Here is a 20,394-nt window from a genome sequence, read left to right as displayed (position 1 = left end):
TTAAATGGGTTTTGGGTAGTAGAATTTCTAAGATTGCAAATTACATGCATACCTAATTATGGATACTGCTTTTCAAACTTTACAATAAGAGGACACTAAAATGAGAGTCTAAAATATTATACAATGCTGCTTGTAAAAAAATCATGCAATATTGTTTAAAAAAAGGGATATGAAAAGAGGCTGCAAAGCTTAATGTAAAGGACAGACTTTGGTATCTTCATCTCAGTTTGAATTATGAAATAATCCGTGTGAGTCAGGAAACTTTGAACTTCAGTGTCTTCACCCATAACATGTGTACCCAATCTTAACCTTATTAAATCTCAGGAGTTTGATAAAATATGCAGTATACAAAATGGCTACTGTTATACCTGATATTAGTAAGTAGGTACTCATTCTTCAAAGTAAAAAAACAACACCAGGATGATTAATTTGAAATATATATATATTTGGGATCCAAATGGCCAGTAGTTTCTTAGCTGTGTTACAACCATTATTACCACATAACAGTGGTAGTGGTGCATATATTCTTACAGCAAATAACCTGTTTCCTTTTCATTTGGTAATGCTGGGCAATCTTCTTAGCCCTTCCTTCACTGCCTTGCTCCTGGCTGAGCAGAGGAGCCTATAATTTCAAATTATTAATTGGAACTCCAAAAAGTAGTTCCATAATCAAATGATAGGCCTATTCAAAATGTACACTTTTCTTTCTGTCTTTTTTTTTTAGAGAGAGAGAATGTGTGAGCAGAGGAGGGGCAAAGGGAGAGCAAGAACCCTAAGAAGGCTCCATACCCACCATGGAGACCAAGCGGGGCTTGATCTCAGGACCCTGAGATGATGACTTGAGCCGAAATCTACAGTTGGACAGCTTAACTGACTGAGCGCCTCAGGGACCCCATAATGTGTACTTTTCTTTTCAAAATATTCCTGGGCTAAGTTGGCTTCATGGGCTCATAGAAAGAGTAGGTAGCTAATAGGCAGGACTTTGGGGACAAAAAAGAAACCTCATGCTCCTTAAAAAATTACCCATTGTCTTGGTATTGAAGGTTCTTTGAACTAGAACATACCCTTTTATTTTATACTTGGTGCCAAGAATTAATATACAAGCACTGTCAGTAATGCAGTGACTTAAGTTCAAAGCAAAGAACAGAAATATTTTCCTTAGAATCTAAGTGATAGGATGAGGAAGGAGAGAGGAAGGATTGGAAAGTGAAGATGGTACAGTCACTCTGGAAAATAGTATGGAGTTTCCCCAAAAAGTTAAAAGTAGAACTACCCTATGATCCAGCAATCACACTACTAGGTATTTTAAAAAACACTAATTCAGAAGGATACACACACCTCAGTGTTTATAGCAGGATTATTTACAAATAGCCAAATTATGGAAACAGCTTAAATGTCCATTGACTAATGAATGGAAAAAGATGTAATACACACACACACACACACACACACACACACACACACACACACACACACACTATGGAATACTATTCAGCCATAAAAAAGAATGGAATCTTGCCATTTACAATGATATGGATGGAACTATGGAACTAGAGAGTATTTTGTTAAGTGAAATAAGTCAGAGAAAGACAAATACCATATGATTTCACTCATATGCAAACCATGAAAGACTCTGAACTATAGAGAACAAACTGATGGTTATGGAGGTGGATTGAAAGAATGGGTTAAATAGTTGATGGGGATTAAGGAGTCAATGCTGTGATGAGCACTGGGTGTTGTATGGAAATGTTGAATCACTATATTTTATAACGGAAACTGATATTACACTGTATGCTAAGTAGAATTAGCATAAAAACTTAAGAGAAAAAAAAAAGAAAAATGAAAATGGATAAGGGAGATGTTGAGCAAAATAATAGAAGTAGAACCCAAGGAAAAATTTCACTCCTTCACAGTTGTGCCTGAGATAGAAATGGTGATATAAAACATTTTCCTCCAGAATTGCTAACTGTGAAACTCTTAGAAAACTTTATTGAAAGATGATCAACAATTACAATATACTATTTTTATAAAACATATACATACAAATCAATACCATATATTTTCAAGATATATTTAAATACACTGAAAACAGATCTGGAGGATACATACCAAGCTGATAACAATGTTTTTTCTGGATAAGTGGTTATATTTGGAGATATATCAACTCATTTAAAGATATTTTAATTTCTTTGGAGATGTAGTCATGCATTGCTATGTAATACGACTTTTAATAATTTAATAAGTAAGATTAAAGAAAAGTAATCTAAAATGTGTCATTTAAAGTATTAAAAATTCCACCATCAGGCATCATAATATGCCAAAATGTCTAAATGAAGCCTTTCCTAACTAATATCTATTTAATAAGTTTTTATTCAGCACTAATTTCATATGTAGAGTGATCAAACACTATTTTTATGATACAGATGAATATAAATCTGGGAGAGTTATCACTGAGTCTAAGTCCCTCATCTAGAATCTATAAGGCCTAACAAATATAATTCCAGAGTTTACAACAAGGGAGGTGTGCAGATTCCACCTCACTCCCCTTCGCCTCACCTGCCTCACCTTAAACTTTCTGAACTGACTTAATGAAGGTTTGTCACAGTCAGCTATCAAACCTATATACTGAAAACAAGAACTAATCATATGATACCAATCCTATCAAATCATGTCAATTTCTAAATTTCCTAATCCTTGGCTGCAAAGCAGAAAGACATAAAATGAAGCACAGTTGTAATTGCCACAAGATTTGCCTGTGGGGTAGGCACTCAAAGGAAGCCAAGTCACTGGAAGTAATAGGCGATGGGAATACTGAAGCCTGAATTTGTTAAAAACAATTAAAATGCTTTGTCATTATTTCCTTGATTCTACAAAGACTAACTACTTCATTTATATTTTTAAAACATTTTTAGCCACGGGGGAAATTAATGTATAGCTTGCTAGAACAGTGCAGCTATTTTGAATTATGGCTGATTTCTTTAGCCTGGTAGTAATTAAAGTTCCTTTCTATTACAAAAGGAACCTCTGAGCATGGAGGTATTTTTACACAGCTGTACCTCAGATGCGTGAGGAAACTATAATAAAGCAACAGAATTAGATTCTGAAAAGAAAGAGCTGGCATTAGTTTGGATAATAAACCAAAACTATAAATCTACATCATTTACAGAAAGAATTAGCCGTGTGTGCTAGCAGGAGAACAGACGTCTTATATTTCTATAGAGAAATCCACAGACTGGGAGATTACAAATAAACAAACACCTGATGAACGTTACATAATAATAAATTGGAAGCAAGATGTAGAAGTGGTCCTGAAGAGAATCCTAACATTGAGAGATATGAGGACACTATTTTTCAATAATTCTATTTACAATGATATTAATGAGAGAAGACTATATTCAGTTTGACTGACTATATGCTATTAGTTTTCCTTAAGAAGATCTGTGATGGGATAGGGCTGTGCCTGCCTGGCTCAGTTGGTTAAGAGTTTGACTCTTGCTTTTGACTCAGATCACGATCTCACCATTTGTGAGTTCAATCCCTGCATCAGGCTCTGTGCTGACAACATGGGCCCTGCTTGGAATTCACTCTCCCTCTCTCTTTGCCCCTCCCCAACTTGTGTGTGTGTGTGTGTGTGTGAGTGTGTGCATGCTATCTCTCAAAATAAATAAGTAAACTTAAAAAATATGTGATTAAATATTGAAAAACCATTCAGATTTAGAAAAAATTGTCAAGGAACAATTGCCAGAAATGTGTGGTCAGTTAAAATCAGTATTATCTTTTATGAAAAAAATTATCAACAATAAAAAGGTGTAAGAAGCAGAAGAATATGTTCAGGACAGAGGTTGGTAAAGTTATATAAAGCAATTCAGAGAGTTTTTATCTTATTTTAATTATTTTTAATTCTTCATTCATGTGTGATTAACATATAGTATTATATTAGTTTCAGGTATATGACATAACAATTCAACACTCCTATACATAACTCAGTGCTCATTATGATATATACATACTCTTAATCATCTTCACCCACTTCACCCATTCCCCTCACCTACCTCCGTTTTGACAACCATTTCTTCTATATTTAAAAGTCTGGTTTTTTGTCTTTCTCTTTTTTATTTTGTTTCCTAAATTCCACATATGAGTGAAATCATATGCTATGTGACTTTATCTCACTGTTTTGACTTAACATTATACCCTCTAGACCCATCAGTGTTGTTGGAAATGGTAAGAGTTCATTCCTTTTTATGCCTGAGTAATATTCCATTCATTGTTCCATTTTACACACACACACACACCCCACTTCTTCTTGATCCATTCCTCTATTGATGGACATCTGGGTTGATTCCATATCTTGGTGATTGTAATTCTTCAAGAATCACTGGGGTACATATATCTTTTCAAATTCATGGTTTCATTTTCTTTTGGTAAATATCCAATAGTGGAAATACTGGATCATGTGGTAATTGTATTTTTAATTTTTTGAGTAATGCCCATATTGTTTTCACAATGGCTGCAGCAATTTACATTACACCAAGAGTGAGCGAGGGTCCCTTTTCCTCTATATCTTTACTGACACCTGTCATTGCTTATGGTTTTGACTTTAGCTATTCTGAGAGGTGTAAAGTAATCTCTCATTGTGGTTTTGATTTGCATTTCTGATGATGGGTGATGTTGAACATCTTTTCATGCATCTGTTGGCTACCTGTATGTCTTCTTTGGAAAAGTGCCCATTCAGGCCCTTTTTTAATTGGACGATTTTTTTCTGTATTGAGCTGTGTAAGTTCTTTATGTATTTAGGATATTAACCCATTATCCATATCATTTGCAGATACCTTCTTCTATTAGGTAGGCTGTCTTTTTGTTTTGTTGTCAGTTTCCCTCACTGTACAATAGCTTTTTATTTTGGTGTAGTCCTAACAGTTTAATTTTGTTTTTATTTTCCTTGTCAAAGGAGACATATATAGAAAAATGTTTTTATGGCTTGTGTCAAAGAGATTGCTGCATATACCTTCTTCTAGGAATTGTATGCTTTAAGGTCTGATATTTAGGTCCATAATCCATTTCAAGTTCATTTTTGTGAATGGTGTAAGAAAGCAGTTCAGCTTCATCAGTTTCTCATTGTTTATTGAAGAAACTGTCTTTTTCCTATTGTATATTCCTCCCCACTTTGTCATAGATTAATTGACCATAAAAGGATAGGTTTATTTCTGAGCTCTGTATTCTGTTCTATTGATCTGTGTGTCTATTTTGTGTCACTACCATACTGTTTTGATTACTATAGCTCTGTAGTACATCTTGAAATCCGGGATTGTGATACCTCCAGTTTTGTTCTTTTTCAAGATTGCCTTGGCTTATGGATTTTAGGATTATTTGTTCTAGTTCTGTGAAAACTACTGTTGGTTTTTTGATAGAAATTCCTTTGAATCTGCAGATTGCTATGTCTAGTATGGGCATTGTATTAATATTGGTGCTCTCAATCTATAAGCATGGAGTATTTTTTCTGTTTGTATGTGCCATCATCAATTCCTTTCATCAATGGTTTTAGTTTTTAGAGTATAGGTATTTCCTCTTCTTGGTTAAATTCATTCCTAATTATTTTATTATTTTTGGTGCAATTGTAAATGGGATTGTTTTCTTCACTTTTCTTTCTGCTATTTCATTAGGGTATAGAAATGCAACAAGTTTCTATATATTCATTATGAATCCTGTGACTTTACTGAATGAATTTATCATTTACAGTATTTATTTATACTTATATATATTCATACATAAACTCTATGTCTTCAGAGTTTTTGACATAGTATCTATCACCAGCAAATAGTAAAAGTTTAACTTCCTCCCTACCAATTTGGTTGCTTTTTATTCTTTTGGTTGTCTCATTGCTGTGACTAGGACTTCCAGTACTAAGTTGAATAAAAGTGGTGAGAGTTGAATATCCTTGTTTTGTTTCCAATCTCAGAGGGAAAGCTTTCAGTTTTTTACCATTGAGTATGATGTTAGCCATCACTTTTTATATATGGCCTTTTTTACGTTGAGGTATGTCCCCTCTAAACCTACTTTGTTGAGTTTTTATCATGAATGGATGTTGTACTTTGTCAAATGCTTTTGCTGCATTTGTTGAAATGATCACATGGTCTTTATCCTTTTTCTTATTAATGTGATGTATAACATTGATTGATTTGCCAACATTGAGCCAACTCTTCACCCCAGGAATAAATCTTACTTGATTATTGTGAATGATTTTTTTAATGTATTGTTGGATTCAGTTTGTTAATATTTTGTTGAGTATTTCTGCATCTATGTTCATTAGAGAGACTGGCCTGTAGTTCATTCTCTCTCTCTTTCTCTCTCTTTTAGTGTCTTTATCTTGTTTTGGTATCAGGGTGATGCTGGCTTGTTGAAAGAATCTTGAAGCTTCCCATTCTCTTCTAGTTTTTGAAATAGTTTGAGAAGAATAAGTATTGACTCTTCTTTAAATGTTTGTTAGAGGGTCGCCTGGATGGCTCAGTCAGTTAAGCATCCAACTTCAGCTCAAATCCTAATCTCATGGTCGTGGGTTCAAGCCCTGCATCGGCTCTGTGCTGACAGCTCAGAGCCTGGATCCTGCTTTGGATTCTGTGCCTCCCACTCTCTCTGCCCCTCCCCAACTCATGCTCTGTCTCTCTCTCTCAAAAATAAATACACATTAAAAAAATTGCTAGAATTCCCTGTGAAACAATCTGGTCCTGGAATTTTGTTTGTTGGGAGTTTTTTCATTGCTAGTAATTGGTGTTTTCTAATTTTCTATTTCTTCTTGATTCACGTTGGGAGGTTACATGTTTCTAGGAATCTATCCATTTCCTCCAGATTGTCCAATTTGTTGGCATATAATTTTCACAATATTTGTATTGTGATGTTTTTTGTATTTGTGGTGTCAGTTGCTATTTCCCCTCTATAGTTCTGATTTTATTTATTTGAATCTTCTATCTCCTCCTCCTCCCCCTCCCTCTCCTCCTCTACCCATTCCTCCTCTTTCTTCTCCTTCTTCTGGCTAAAGATGTATTAATTTTGTTGATCTTTTCAAAGAACCGGCTCCTGGTTTCATTGACCTGTTTTCTTCTTTTTTTAGTTTCTATTTCATTTATTTCTCCTCTAATTAATAATTTCCTTCCTTCTACTTACTTTGGGCTTTGTTTTTCTTTTTAGAGTTCCTTTAGGTGTAAGGTTAGGTTGTTTATTTGAAATTTTTCTTGCTTCTTGAGGTATAACCTTCCCTCTTAGAATTGCTTCTGTTGAATCCCAAAGATTTTGAATCATTGTGTTTTCATTTTGATTTGTCTCTATGTACTTTCTGATTTCCTGCTTGTCCATTTATTATTTAGTAGCATGTTATTTTGCCTCTATATATTTGTGTTCTTCCCTGATTTTTTTCCTGTGATTGATTTCTAGTTTCATATCATTGTGGTTGGAAAAGATGCTCAATCTTTATGAATTTCATGAGGTTTATTTTGTGGCTTAATAGTGATGTGTTCTGAAGAATGTTCCGTGTACACTGGAAAATAATATGTATTCCATTGTTTTAGGATGCACTGTTCTGAATCTGTTAGATCCCTATGTGTCATTCAAAGCCACTGTTTGTTTCCTTGTTGATTTTCTGTGTAGATGGTCTATCCATTGATGTAGTGGGGGGTAAAAGTCCCCTCCTCTTTCTGTATTACTATTGACTTCTTCCTTTATGTCTATTAATAGTAGCTTTATATATTTGGGTGCTCTCATGTTGAGTGGATAAATATTTACAATTGTTATATCTTCTTGTTGGATTGTCCCCTATATGATTGTGTAGTCTCCTTTGTTTCTTGTTAGAGTCTTTTTCTTAAAGTCTGTATTATTCAATATAAATAGTGCTACTCTAGCCTTTGTTTTACTTCTATTTGCATGATAAATGTTTTTCCATCCTTTCATTTTCAATTTGCATGTGACTTCAGGTCTGAAAATAATTTCTCTTAGGCAGTATAAAGATCAGTCTTCCTTTTTTATCTATTCAATTACCCTAGGTCTTCTAAATGGAGCATTTAATATATTTACATTCAAAGTAATTATTGATAGATATGTACTCATTGCCACCTTCTTACTTTTTATGATTGTTTTTGTAGTTATTCTCTGTTGATTTCTTCTCTTTCTCTCTTCCTTTGTAGTCGATAGCTTTCTTTAGTGATAGATTCTTTTCTCTATTTTCTTTTTATCTATGACAGGTTTTTGATTCATTGTTACCATTAGTTTTATATATAACAACTTATGCATATAGCACATTCCAATTAAGTTGATGGTTGCTTAAGTTTGAATCTACTCTAAAGTACTACATTTTTTCTACTCCTGCAATGTTTTATGTATATGATGTCATAATTTACATCCTTTCATTTTGTGAACTGATTTTTATAGATATAATTGATTTTAGTGCTTTTGTGCTTTAACATGCATAATGGTTTTATAAGTGATTAATCTACTTTTATTATATTTGCATATACTTGTGGAATTTTTTCCTTTCCTAACTTTCTTACTCCTGATTATGGCTCTTTCTTTCCTTTAACATTTCTTTTTTTTCTTTTTTTTAACATTTACTTATTTTTGAGAGAGAGAAAGAGATCATGAGCAGGGGAGGGGCAGAGAAAGAGGGACACACAGAATCTGACACAGGCTCCAGGCTCTGAGCTGTCAGCCCAGAGCCCAATGCGGGGCTTGAACCCACGAACCATGAGATCATGACCTGAGCCGAAGTCGGAGGCTTAACTGACTGAGCCACCCAGGCACCCCTCCTTTAACATTTCTTATAAGACTAGTTTAGTGGTGATGAACTCCTTTAATTTATATTTATCTGGGAAACTCTTTATCTCTCCTTCCATTCTAAATGATAGCCTTGCTGGACAGAGTATTCTTGGCTGCAGGGGTTTTTTTTGTTTTGTTTGCTTGTTTTCCTTTTAGCACTTTGAGTATATCATGATATGCCCTTCTGGCCTATAAAGTTTCTGCTGAAAAGTCAGCTGATAGCCTTATTAAGTTTTGCTGGTATGTAACTGTTTTCTATTCTCTCACTGCTTTTTAAAATTTCTCTGTGTCACTACTTTCTGCCAATTTAATTGTTATGTGTCTTGGTATAGACTTCTGTGGGTTGGTATTGTTGGGGCTCTATATACCTCCTGGATCTGGAGGTTGTTTTCTTTCCTAGATTAGAGAAATTTTCAGGTATTATTTCTTAAAATAAATGTTTTGCCCCCTTACCTGTCTTCTTCTGGGATCCCTACGATGTGTCACTGAGTTCTCTTCACCTATTCTAATTATTTATTATTCTGGTTTGTTTATGGTGTTTAGCTTGGATGCTTTCTATTACCCTGTCTTCCAGCTTGCTGCTCTGTTCTGCTTCCTCTAGTCTACTACTTATTCCTTCTAGTGAATTTTTAATTTCAATTATTGAGGTCTTCATCTCTTATTGGTTCTTTCTATATTTTCTATCTCACTGTTGAATGTCTCATTGAGATCCTCCACTCTTTTCTCAAGTCCAGTAAGTATCTTTCTTTATCACTGTTACTGTGCATTTTCTATCAGACTTATTGCCACTCTCCATTTCATTTAGCTCTTTTGTTATGATTTTGTCCTGTTGTGTCATTTGAGACATATTACTCTGATTCCTCATTTTGTCCAACTCTCTCTGTTTCTATGTATTAAAAAAGTCAGCTACGTCTCCTGATCTTGAAAGTAGTAGCCTTATGAAGAAGAGATTCTGGTGCTCTGTAGCACAGTGTCCTTTTTACCAGAACCTGGCAATTCAGGGGTGTCTCCTAAGTGTGCTGCATGCTGAACCATGTTTGCCTTCAGTCGTGGCAGCCACAATGGCCCTTTGGAGTGGTGCTGGTCACTGTCAATTCCGCTTGCAGAATGAGACACATCAGGTGCTGCTTGGAAGGACTCCTACACAGTCGTGTGGGTTGGATGGGGCAAATCCACAGGAGAATGCAGGGGCAGGACATGCTGTATTCACAAGCAAGGTGGTAAGTGTTCATGCTGGTTCCTGCAGGTGTCCTCGTATCTAGGTTGGGGAGGAGGAAGAATAATGGTACCCACCAACTTTTTTGTTCTTGGAGAAGTCTCCTAGAGATCCCTGCCCCTCCAGTGCATGTTTTGAGACTAATAAGTAAATCTTTTTCCAGTATGCCCCAGTACTTTCAAACTGCTCCTTCTCTGTTGGATCTGAGATGGGCTGCTTTTTATGCCGGCTCTATAAGGGTGGGGTCTCAGTATCCTATTTCCTTCCAGCTCTTCCAGTTGATTTTTTAAAATTCCTGGTGTTAAATCCCACTGATTGTAAAGCCTTGCAAAGTTAAGCCCCTCTGGTCTTCAAAGCCAAATGTGTTGGGGACTTGTCTTCATAGTGTAGTCCCTTATGTCTAGGGTGTCTGGTATGGGGTCTGTTTATCTCCCTTCTCCATTTTTGTGGTGTCCCCCATTTGTTCAGTCTCTTGGGTAAGTTTTGTTCTTGACTGAGACTCCGTCCTTCTTTCCGTTTTCAATATGGCCTCCTCCCTACAACTAACTGTGGATAGTTTATTTTGCCAGTGGTTCATTCATTTTCTGAGTTAGTTCCACTGATGTGTCTGTTATCTAGGTGTGTCTGTGGGATGAGGTAGGTTTAGGATCCTCTTACTCAGCCATCTTCTAGAACAGTACCACCGAGAATTTTAAATGCATATAATAAAGTGCATGAGCTTTATATCCAGACATTTTGAAATCTCATCATTGGCCACTTATCAGCTGTGTGATCTTAGGTAAGTTGCTGAATGTTCTGAACTTATTTCTTCATTTAATAAAATGGGTGTAATGATGCCTCTCCTTGCAGTACTGTTGGAAATACTGGCAATAATGCTGCCCAGCGTGGAGCAGGCACTCAGTAAGTGCAAGTTTATCAGCCATGTTTTGTGGACAGACAGAGAAAGTGAGGTCAACAGTCTATTTAAGTTCACTCAGCTGATGAGTGACAGAACAAGGTCCCATTATGCACTGCTGCTGATTCCTAAGTGAGTGTGATTTCCTCTGTACATCCAATCTGACCCTCAGTCATTTTCTTACCCAAAGGAACAGAATTACATGTAATATAATAACAAGAACATATAGCACTACTAAACCATTTTAAAATAAATTACAAATAAGGAGTTCGGTTCAAATGTTATAAAAATAATTACTGTTCAGTTTAAGATTCTTGACAGTTTTATGTAGAACATTAAAAACTGTCATACTGCCTTAGCTAGGAATTCTTTCCAATTTCTAAAAATTCACCATTTTCGCCTGATTTGACAATTTTTATTTGAGCTGTTTAAGACCTTTTAGAAAAATTAATTTATCTAAAACTAAAATCCAGACTAACATATACATGAAGTTACTGTATATATATTAAGTACATACACTATGTATATACTTTCATATATACATTATATGTGAAAAGTATAGTTTCATATTATTTAAAACAGTATAGCACACTGAATTTAAAATTTTCTGATATTTTTATATATGTGATATTAGATATAACAGCTCATCCGTTATTAATTATGATTCACCATTTAATGCAGAACAGTAACATTTAATAATTACTTTGGCAGGATTTATGTGAGATTGTTGCCCATTTGCCTAGCTTTGTTTCAAATTGTGTGAGCACCGAGAGGGGTTTCCTCCTCCCACTCCCCACAGAAGTTCAGTGCCTGATACTATGGCTCGAAGTTGCTGACACTCACAGCAAGTGCAGAGATGCAGAATGACAGATGCTTGACAGGCAACATTTGGGGTAACCTTCAGTCAGCCAAGTTCATCCCTCATGTTTACATCCTAAACAACTTAGTACCACAGCTCTTTCTATCAGACTTCTTCCCACCTCTCAGCACCTCTCCTCTGCTAAGATGCCACGAGGATACATCGCTGAAATATAGATGACCATGTCCTTCTTTGTCCTCATTTCTTCCCATAATTCCTTCACAAAAATAGCTCTTACATCTTCGTATCTAGTTGCAAACGTCAATTCTCTTTTTCTTTCAATACTAATAAACAGAGCAACTCATCTTTCACATAATGGAGATAAATCCTCTAAATGTCAAAAAAGCATACACAGTGAATTGAACAAACTGAACAATTTTGCCTTAAGAAGGATTACACCCTTCAATAAAGTGGCATGAAATTATTGAAACAAAATATGCCATTTGCTTAGACTCCTATTATTGATTAAAAGCTACTGAGATTGGTATATTTTTAAATTAAAACTTGATAATTGAAAGAACAAATTCCTCCTCATGAGGAATCTGAACAGAATGATAATAAAATATAAAATATTAAGTATTTTAAAAGATATTAATAAAACACGTTGCTTTGAACACTGCCCGATTTCAGAATATTTTTCTCTTTTTCAGTTTGGTATGTTGAAAACCGTGATCTATAAGGTAACTACTTTAACTATTACTGCTCACACAGAGGCAACAGAACCCACCAAAGGTTAGCCAGACAACTGCAGTATCTCTTCAGTCCCCTATTTAAGAAAAAAACAATAACAATGTGAGAACAGGAAGATAATTGCTCAGAACCATGAAGGCTGTTAACTGTAACACATCATCTGTCTTCTGTAGCATGTGTGGAAGTATATGTAATGACTAGACAATGTGTAAACAAAGGAGACATTTCATATGTCATCTGATATTTGGAAACAGGCTGTGACTTGTTTATGTTCTCCGTACTCCACCTTAATACAAAAGTTTCAATCCTGACAAAATACTTACAAATGTCCAAAGGAACCTGATGAGAATTTCAGTGAATAAACCAATAGATGATTTAATGAGGTATATGAGATGCTCCGTATTTACTAGAGTTAGCAGTTCAGAAATGTAAAACAGCAGTATTATATCTGACAGGCAACACCCCCCTCAAAAACCCAAAACAATTGTTCCTTAAGTGCAAGGGTGATAGGGACAGGAATTCAAAACTCAACTCTGAGATAGTGTAAATACTTCTAGATGACCTGCAGTAAATTGGATTCTGATCTTCCCCAAGTTTATGAGCATTAAGAAGAATCATTAAGTGGGTCTTATGGATGGAATTCAATCCACGTGGAGTGTATCACTCTTGTTTGCCCAAAGACAAAGTGAAAAAAAAAAAGGAGGGATATATTAACTAATCTTGTTTACATTTTGACTGTCAATTCTAACCATGTGTTTCACTAAATTCTGCTATTTTAGTTAGTCTTCATGTTTATTACAAATCATAAACTGCAATTAGATAATTTCTTGATATTTGGGAGTTTTATGCATTATGTTATAAACATGGTTCTGGAAGGATTTTCAAATAATCAATTCATAAGGTTTAATCAGATAACATATGCTAACTCTTCCATACAGAATTCAGAAAGAATTCACACTAATGGAGGGATATTTTAATTAGTCTTCCCTTTCTGTTTACATTCTACTTTGTTACACTTAGCTCTAAAATATATTATAATAATGCATTAGAATTAGGCTATCAGCTCAAAAAGACACAAGAAATGATTAAGTACATTTAGAAATTTCACAGAAGAGAATTACTAAAAAGTTAAAACAATTTTATTTTTAAAAGGAGAAAAAGGTTTTACAATGTAATAGATTTTTTAAAAGCAATTGTGTTTAACCTCATCAAAAACAGGATTTTTAGGGCATATGGTGGCTCGGTAGGTTAAGTGTCCAACTCTTGATCTTGGCTCAGGTTATGATCTCATGTTTCATGAGATTGAGCCCCACATTGGGCTCTGTGCTGACGGCACATAGCATGCTTGGGATCTCTCTCTCCATCTCTCTCTGCCCCTCCACTGTTCACACACTCTCTCTCTTAACATAAATAAATAAGAAGTTAAAAAAAAAAGCTGCTTTAAAAAATAAAAGCCTTAAAAAAAAACCCTCAACTATTACTAAAGCAGTTTTCTAGAAGTAATCAAATTTTGAAGCTTTTTAAACTAATTATTCCAAGTTCTTATCTTTAGCCTAGACCTCTTGCTGGGTCTTTAGACCCATATTTTAACTTTCCTATAAGAGAATTCTATGTAAATGACCTATAGGTACCTAAAATTGAAGATTTCAAAAACTAAAAATTTCCAATGGCTAACGGTAATCAGTTACTATTTTGTAATCAAACTCTATGAAATATACATCTACAGGCTACAAATAAACTAAGTGGGTTTAGGACATATTCAAATATCTTTGGTATTTTCCAGAAGTCCTAAAATTTTACTGACTTTCTCGCCAAATAAATTAATAAGTAACCAAGTAAATGATTACAGTGAAAAGCAACATGCATGCGGATGCATATGCAAGTAGAGAGGAGATTCTTCACTTTTAATTCATGGGTTTGCTTTACGATTTAGAGAATAAACTAAATAATCAAAATCTTAGTAAGAGGAGGAAAAGGAAAAGGAGGAGAAGGAAGAGAGGGGGGACGTAAAAGAAACCATCTGTTTAAGTTTGTTTAGCATACTAGAGGGTCTTGGTTTCACAGGCATAAAATGATGAGGCAGATGGGTAGGTGGAGGCAGAGCTGGGCTCAAGCATAAGTGAAGTCACTGTTCTCTCAGCTTCCTTGCAGATGCCTTCTGCTGTCCTTACTGTGCCCTCCTGCCCGCAGCCCTCCCACTCCAGACATCCGGTACCTTCAGGGCGCCCTTTCTGTCATCTCCTCCAGCCTGTCCTCTTCAAGTTAAGGCATGTATTTCAAAACAATTCCCTTATTCCTCTTTTTTAAAATTTACATTTATTTATTATTGAGAGACAGAGAACGAAAGGGGTAGGGGCAGAGAGAAAAGGAGACAGAATCTGAAGCAGGCTCCAAGGTCTGAGCAAGCTGTCAGCAGAGAGCCAGACGCAGGGCCCGAACCAGTGAACTGCGAGATCATGACCTGAGCCACCCAGGCGCCCCTCCCTATTCCTCTTTTTTTTTTTTTTAATATTTTTAATGTCTTTTGTTTATTTTCGAGAGACAGAGAGAGACAATGTGAGCAGGGGAGGGTCAGAGAGAGAGGGAGACACAGAACCCAAAGCAGGCTCTAGGCTCTGAGCTAGCTGTCAGCACAGAGCCCGACGCGGGGCTTGAACCCACCAACCATGAGATCATGACCTGAACCGAAGCTGGCACTTAACCAACTGAGCCACCCAGGCGCCCCTCCCTATTCCTCTTAATCTCCAACTTTTAATTTCTTCCATGCTTAATCTTACTAGTTATAAAAAAAAGGGTATGATAAATGCCAATTAGGCTGTTAGTGACTAATAATAATTTAATGTTTGCTCCTCCAGGAAGGACTTGGAAGCTAAAACAGACAGCCAATACTTAAAACCTAAAGGCAGAGATCTTGAACTCCGAAAGTCAAGAGAGCTATTAACACAGTGGGCCTTCTGTCTATGACCCTTTCTGTTAAGATGTCTCTTTTCCTCTAAGATTGCTTCTTTATATAGGCAGACCATTCAAGGGACGTAGGGGGTCCTTTCAGGAATGAAAGGGATCCCATCATCCTTATCTTTTGCTGACTTTTTTAAAGAAGCAATTCATATTTCAAAACAGCCTTTTATTTCCAGTTGTGCATCTAAACCCATCAAGAATAAGTCTATCTAGAGGTGCCTGGGTGGCTCAGTCAGTTAAGTGTCCGGCTTTGGCTCAGGTCATGATCTCACAGGTAATGGGTTCAAGCCCCGCATCGGGCTCTGTGCTGACAGCTAGCTCAGAGCCTGGAGCCTGCTTTGGATTCTGTTTCTCCCTCTCTCTCTGACCCTCCCCCACTCACGCTCTGTCTCTCAAAAATAAATAAAAAACATTAAAAAATTTAAAAAGAGAGTAAGTCTATCTAACCACAACTACCACACATCTGTGCCTGTTACTCCCATGATCGCCTGGTAAGGGGAGGCCAAGTGAGTGGGTTTGCTTCCCTTTATTCATTTCTTTCTTTGAAGCAGGATTCTGTATACTGTGGGAAGTGACTTTATTTATTTATTTTTAATGTTTTATTTATTTTTGAAAGACGGAGAGAGACAAAGCATGAGTGGGTGAGGAACAGAGAGAGAGGGAGACAGAGAATCCAAAGCAGGCTCCAGGCCATCAGCACTGAGCTCAACGCAGGGCTCGAACTCACAAACTGTGAGATCATGACCTGAGCCAGAGTTCGAGGTACCACCCAGGCACCCCTGGCAAGTGACTTTAAAATACAGCTTTCATATGTGATAGACTTCATGACATGCTGTGCACATGCGACTCCAAGGTCCAGAACAGCAGCTCTTTTTTTTTTACCCCCATGAATGCACTTCATTTACTATAGTTTTCTCTTTATTTCTTTCTTAGCTACATTTTTAAGCCCATGAAAGAGAGGAAATGCATAAGTTCTGGGAATAAAAAAACCAACTTGGGGGAAAGCAGGTCTATCTAGAACCACTGTATCAGGTAAAACAGGAGCCTAGAAGTATATCTAGCATTGCTAGTTTGCTCATTCGATGGCATTTTCCCCAACTGAAGATACCGTTTGATTTTAACAATATGTTGAAAATAAAAGTGATGGTCATGACAACAATCACAGTAAGGACAGCAGAATTTTCATACCAGCTAGTATTCCAGACAGTTATGGTAATTAACCCTCACAACAAACAGTAGGTGCTACTAGGGTCCCCAGTTTGTAAACTAGGAGCCTGAGGTTTAGAGAGGTTAAAAAACTTGCTCAAGGAAACTGACAGAAGCAATAGTACACAGAGGCAGCACTCAGCTTTGCCCCTCTCACTTTCAAAATTCAACTCTGGAAAGCCGTCATTTACAATAGCATCTGGATGGAGGCTCCTGAAACGACCTTTACCAACTTCCCACTAAAATATAAAGACACACGTCAAACGGAAAACTGTAACCCTGCTGGGAACAGGGAATTCAAAGCAGAAATACAAGTAGAAATAAAAATGTGAAAAAGTACTCATCCTCGCAAGTAATCAGGAAATGTAAAAAAAAATTGTATTTCATTTTGAACCCATTAGATTGAAAAAGTTACAAAGATTGATAATAAACATCACTGAATGGAAAGCTCTAAAATGGGCACTTCCAGGCAGATAGAAATACAAATTGGTGAAGCTTTTGAGAAAACAGTTCTGAAGGTGTCTGTCAAAAATGTAAGTGTCTGTTCTTCCTTGTACCAGCAACTCCATCTTCGGGGAATTTATCCTTAGGAGCTCTTTGCATGTTTTCACAAAAGTATATGCACAAGAGTGTTTTACCAAAGCACCGTAGGCTCAATACCTGGTGAAAAAATGGAAACAATAGGAATATCCATCAAGAGCAGAGGATGTCAACCATGCTTCATCCATATGAATTCAGTTATTATGCCGCTATTTAAAAAATGAAAAAGATACGTACAAGCAGGACAAGAGCTCCAATAGAGGTAATATTTAAAATAAAAAAAAAACTTTTTAGCAAAAAGTATGATCAGAATGTACCTGTATATATTTAACCCTTGATGGTATGTATCTTCTGGGGAAAGGCAGAAGTGGAAGAAAACAGAGGGCATTCTTATTGCTTTATATTTTTCATTATGTTGATTTTAAATAATAGCAACAATGCATTCATTTATTATTCAGCTAATAATCAACTAAAATTCCTAAATATTAGCAAGGAAGGGAAAAAGAAGAAAGGGAGGGATGTGGAAGGAGACCTACACAGAGTAGGTGAAAAACATAAAACAGTCAAAGAAACCAAAATAAAGTCAAATTAGAGACTTAACTACAATCCTCAAGAGGAGAGGTCTTCAAGCATCATCTCTAGGGTCTGGATTATAGCAAGCATTTATATTTATGCAGAAAGGAAGATAAATGAAGGTGAAGAGGAAATAATGATGGGAAAAGTAAAGTCCAGAGAAAAAAAGGAATAAACAAAAATTTATCATGTAAAAGCAAAAAAAAATCATAATGCCAATATCTGTTGAAGTGAAATGTAAGCATGAAAAAGATAATATTTTTTAAGTAGGCTTTACACCCAGTACAGAGCCAAACATGAGCTCACATGTCCCCGAGATCAAGATCAGAGCTGAGATCGAGAGTTGGATGCTGAACCAACTGAACCACAGGCCCCTCAAAGAAGACACTTAGTCACAGTCGATTTTATCATTCTCTGAAGGCTGGAACAGTAGAAGCCTGCACACGCTGTACAGCGTAGCCCCGCGGCCTCCTCAGCCCCATCCACACCCTCCTGCCCTGTGCTGTCTATTCTTCGCCAACCTGGCGGGTTCTCAGTTCTGCAAATGCAGCTGCTCCCCACCGTAGGGCCATCAGAGCTTATCTTGCTCCTTCACCCTGGCGGCCTGTTTCCACCTCCCTCTCCAGCCAGCACCTAGCTCAACTCAACTCATTCCTCAGGTCTTAATTTCATGGGCTTTTCATGCAATAAGGGTTTTCTGAGTGCTTTCTCTGTATCAGACAAGGTGGTGGACACAGGAGTTTCAGAGGCTTTTCTGAACCACCCAACCTGGGTGAGGCTTCCCATGTTTTACACTCAGGCGCACAATATGTCCATGAGTGGCAGGCACTCTTATCACAACTGAAATTAATGTGGAAAGCAACACTCATAAGCCCTTCCTAACAGGAAGAACATCTACCATAAAGAAACCTACCAGCTTGGGGGTGAGGGAGACATTCTTCTTAATACCAGGCACAAAGTGAGGATACCTGCCTGATATTAACATTGGGAGTTTACATGATTCCAGAATTTCTACTAAATACAATGAGGTAAGAAAAAGAAATAAGAGCTATAAAGACGAGCAATGAGATAACATTATGATCTGGTAGGAAAGCGGTCCTAAGGAAATAATCTGAATCATATACAAGATGCTGTAATAAAAATGTTTCATGCGCAGCATTATTCATCTCAGGAGAAAATTAGGAACAATCCATAGCCCAAGAGATAGACAAATGATAAAATAAATTATGGTATATTCTATGATGTAATAATATGTCATAAAATTCAAGATTTTGGGGTACATTTAATGACAAAAGACTATAGGACTATAATTTTTACATGTGGAAACATTTTATGTTAAATTTTAAGTGTTTTTAAGTATCAAATTGTAGACTTCTAGGTGATTTTTACAATACTTAAATTTTTCAGCATTTTTCAAACTCTGTAAAATATACTTGTATTGGAACTTGTATAATATGGAACAGTTTAGGACTCCAATTTCACAAAAGGATTGAAAAGATTAAAGTCAGAAGGACATACCTCCTAAAACTGTTAAAATTAATGAGACTGAGAATACCAAATGTAAAGAAGATTTAGAGCAAATAGAATTTCCACACATCGATAATGAGAACATAAAGTGGGAATTTAAAGCTGTATAACCACTTTGGAAAATGGTTTGGCAGTCTCTTATCAAGTTAAAAATACATCTACTCTGTGACCAAGCAGTTCTGCTTGTAGATATTTATCTAAAACAAAGAAAAACATTTGGTCACAAAAAGACTTCAATTAAGCAAGGTCACAGCAACTTTATTTATAATAATAAAAAAGCAGAACAACTCAAAAACCCATCCAACAGGAAAATGGATAAACAAATTATATAAAACCCGTACAGTGAAATACCACTCAGAAATGAAAGGGGGAGATCCACAGGACCAAGATGAATGTCCAAAACTATATATATTTAAGAAACTAGACTCAATAGAGAACATAATTGCATGAATCCATTTACATAAAGTTCTGGAATAGGTACAGCTAATCTATGGTGATAGAAATCTGAACAAAGGTCATCTCTGCATAGGTGTGGAGAGAGGCATGGGAATTATCTAGGAAAGAGAACTTTCTGGAGCTAATGGAAATTTCTACATCTTGACAGAGGTGTGAATTACACGGATGCATGCACTTGTGAAACTCACTGCGCTATACAATTAAGATTAATCCATTTTCACTCTATGTGAATTATATTTTCATAAAAAATAAAAAATATTAAAGGATATGAAACTCACCCCAAAGTGGTCAAAGACAAAAATTAATAACGCTTTTATCCCTCAAATCTCATGAAGTAGGTGCCACTATTTGCAGGACTTACCATAAGAGGAGTAAAATAGCAAACAAACCTATACTCTATAATTTTCTGGTATTTCTACCATTTGTACCTTCACTTTGTGTATTATATTAGTTTACATTTAAGCTAGTAACATTTCCAAACATCTAACTCATTTGCATCTATCTGATCATCTGGCAAAGATGGAAGAAAGCCCTACAAGAAAGGATACAAGAAATAGAAAGAAACTTATATTTCTCTCCTTACACTCCATCAAAGACTAGGAACACTCACTCACATAGCATGGTAATAAAATATATAAGCTTTGCAGTTTTTGACCTGAGTCTTGAATATGG

General features: G+C 36.1%; 1 protein-coding gene across 1 annotated transcript in view; it reads right to left on the bottom strand.

Moving 5' to 3' along the window:
• Window positions 1-20,394, bottom strand: part of GPR158 (G protein-coupled receptor 158) — a 410,420-nt gene that overhangs the window by 131,861 nt on the left and 258,165 nt on the right. The window lies entirely within an intron of this gene.

The sequence above is a fragment of the Suricata suricatta genome, chromosome 10 (genome assembly GCF_006229205.1).
Source record: "Suricata suricatta isolate VVHF042 chromosome 10, meerkat_22Aug2017_6uvM2_HiC, whole genome shotgun sequence".
Taxonomy (NCBI): domain Eukaryota; kingdom Metazoa; phylum Chordata; class Mammalia; order Carnivora; family Herpestidae; genus Suricata; species Suricata suricatta.
Note: the sequence above shows the minus strand (reverse complement) of the source record. Positions and strands in the feature narration are given on the sequence as shown.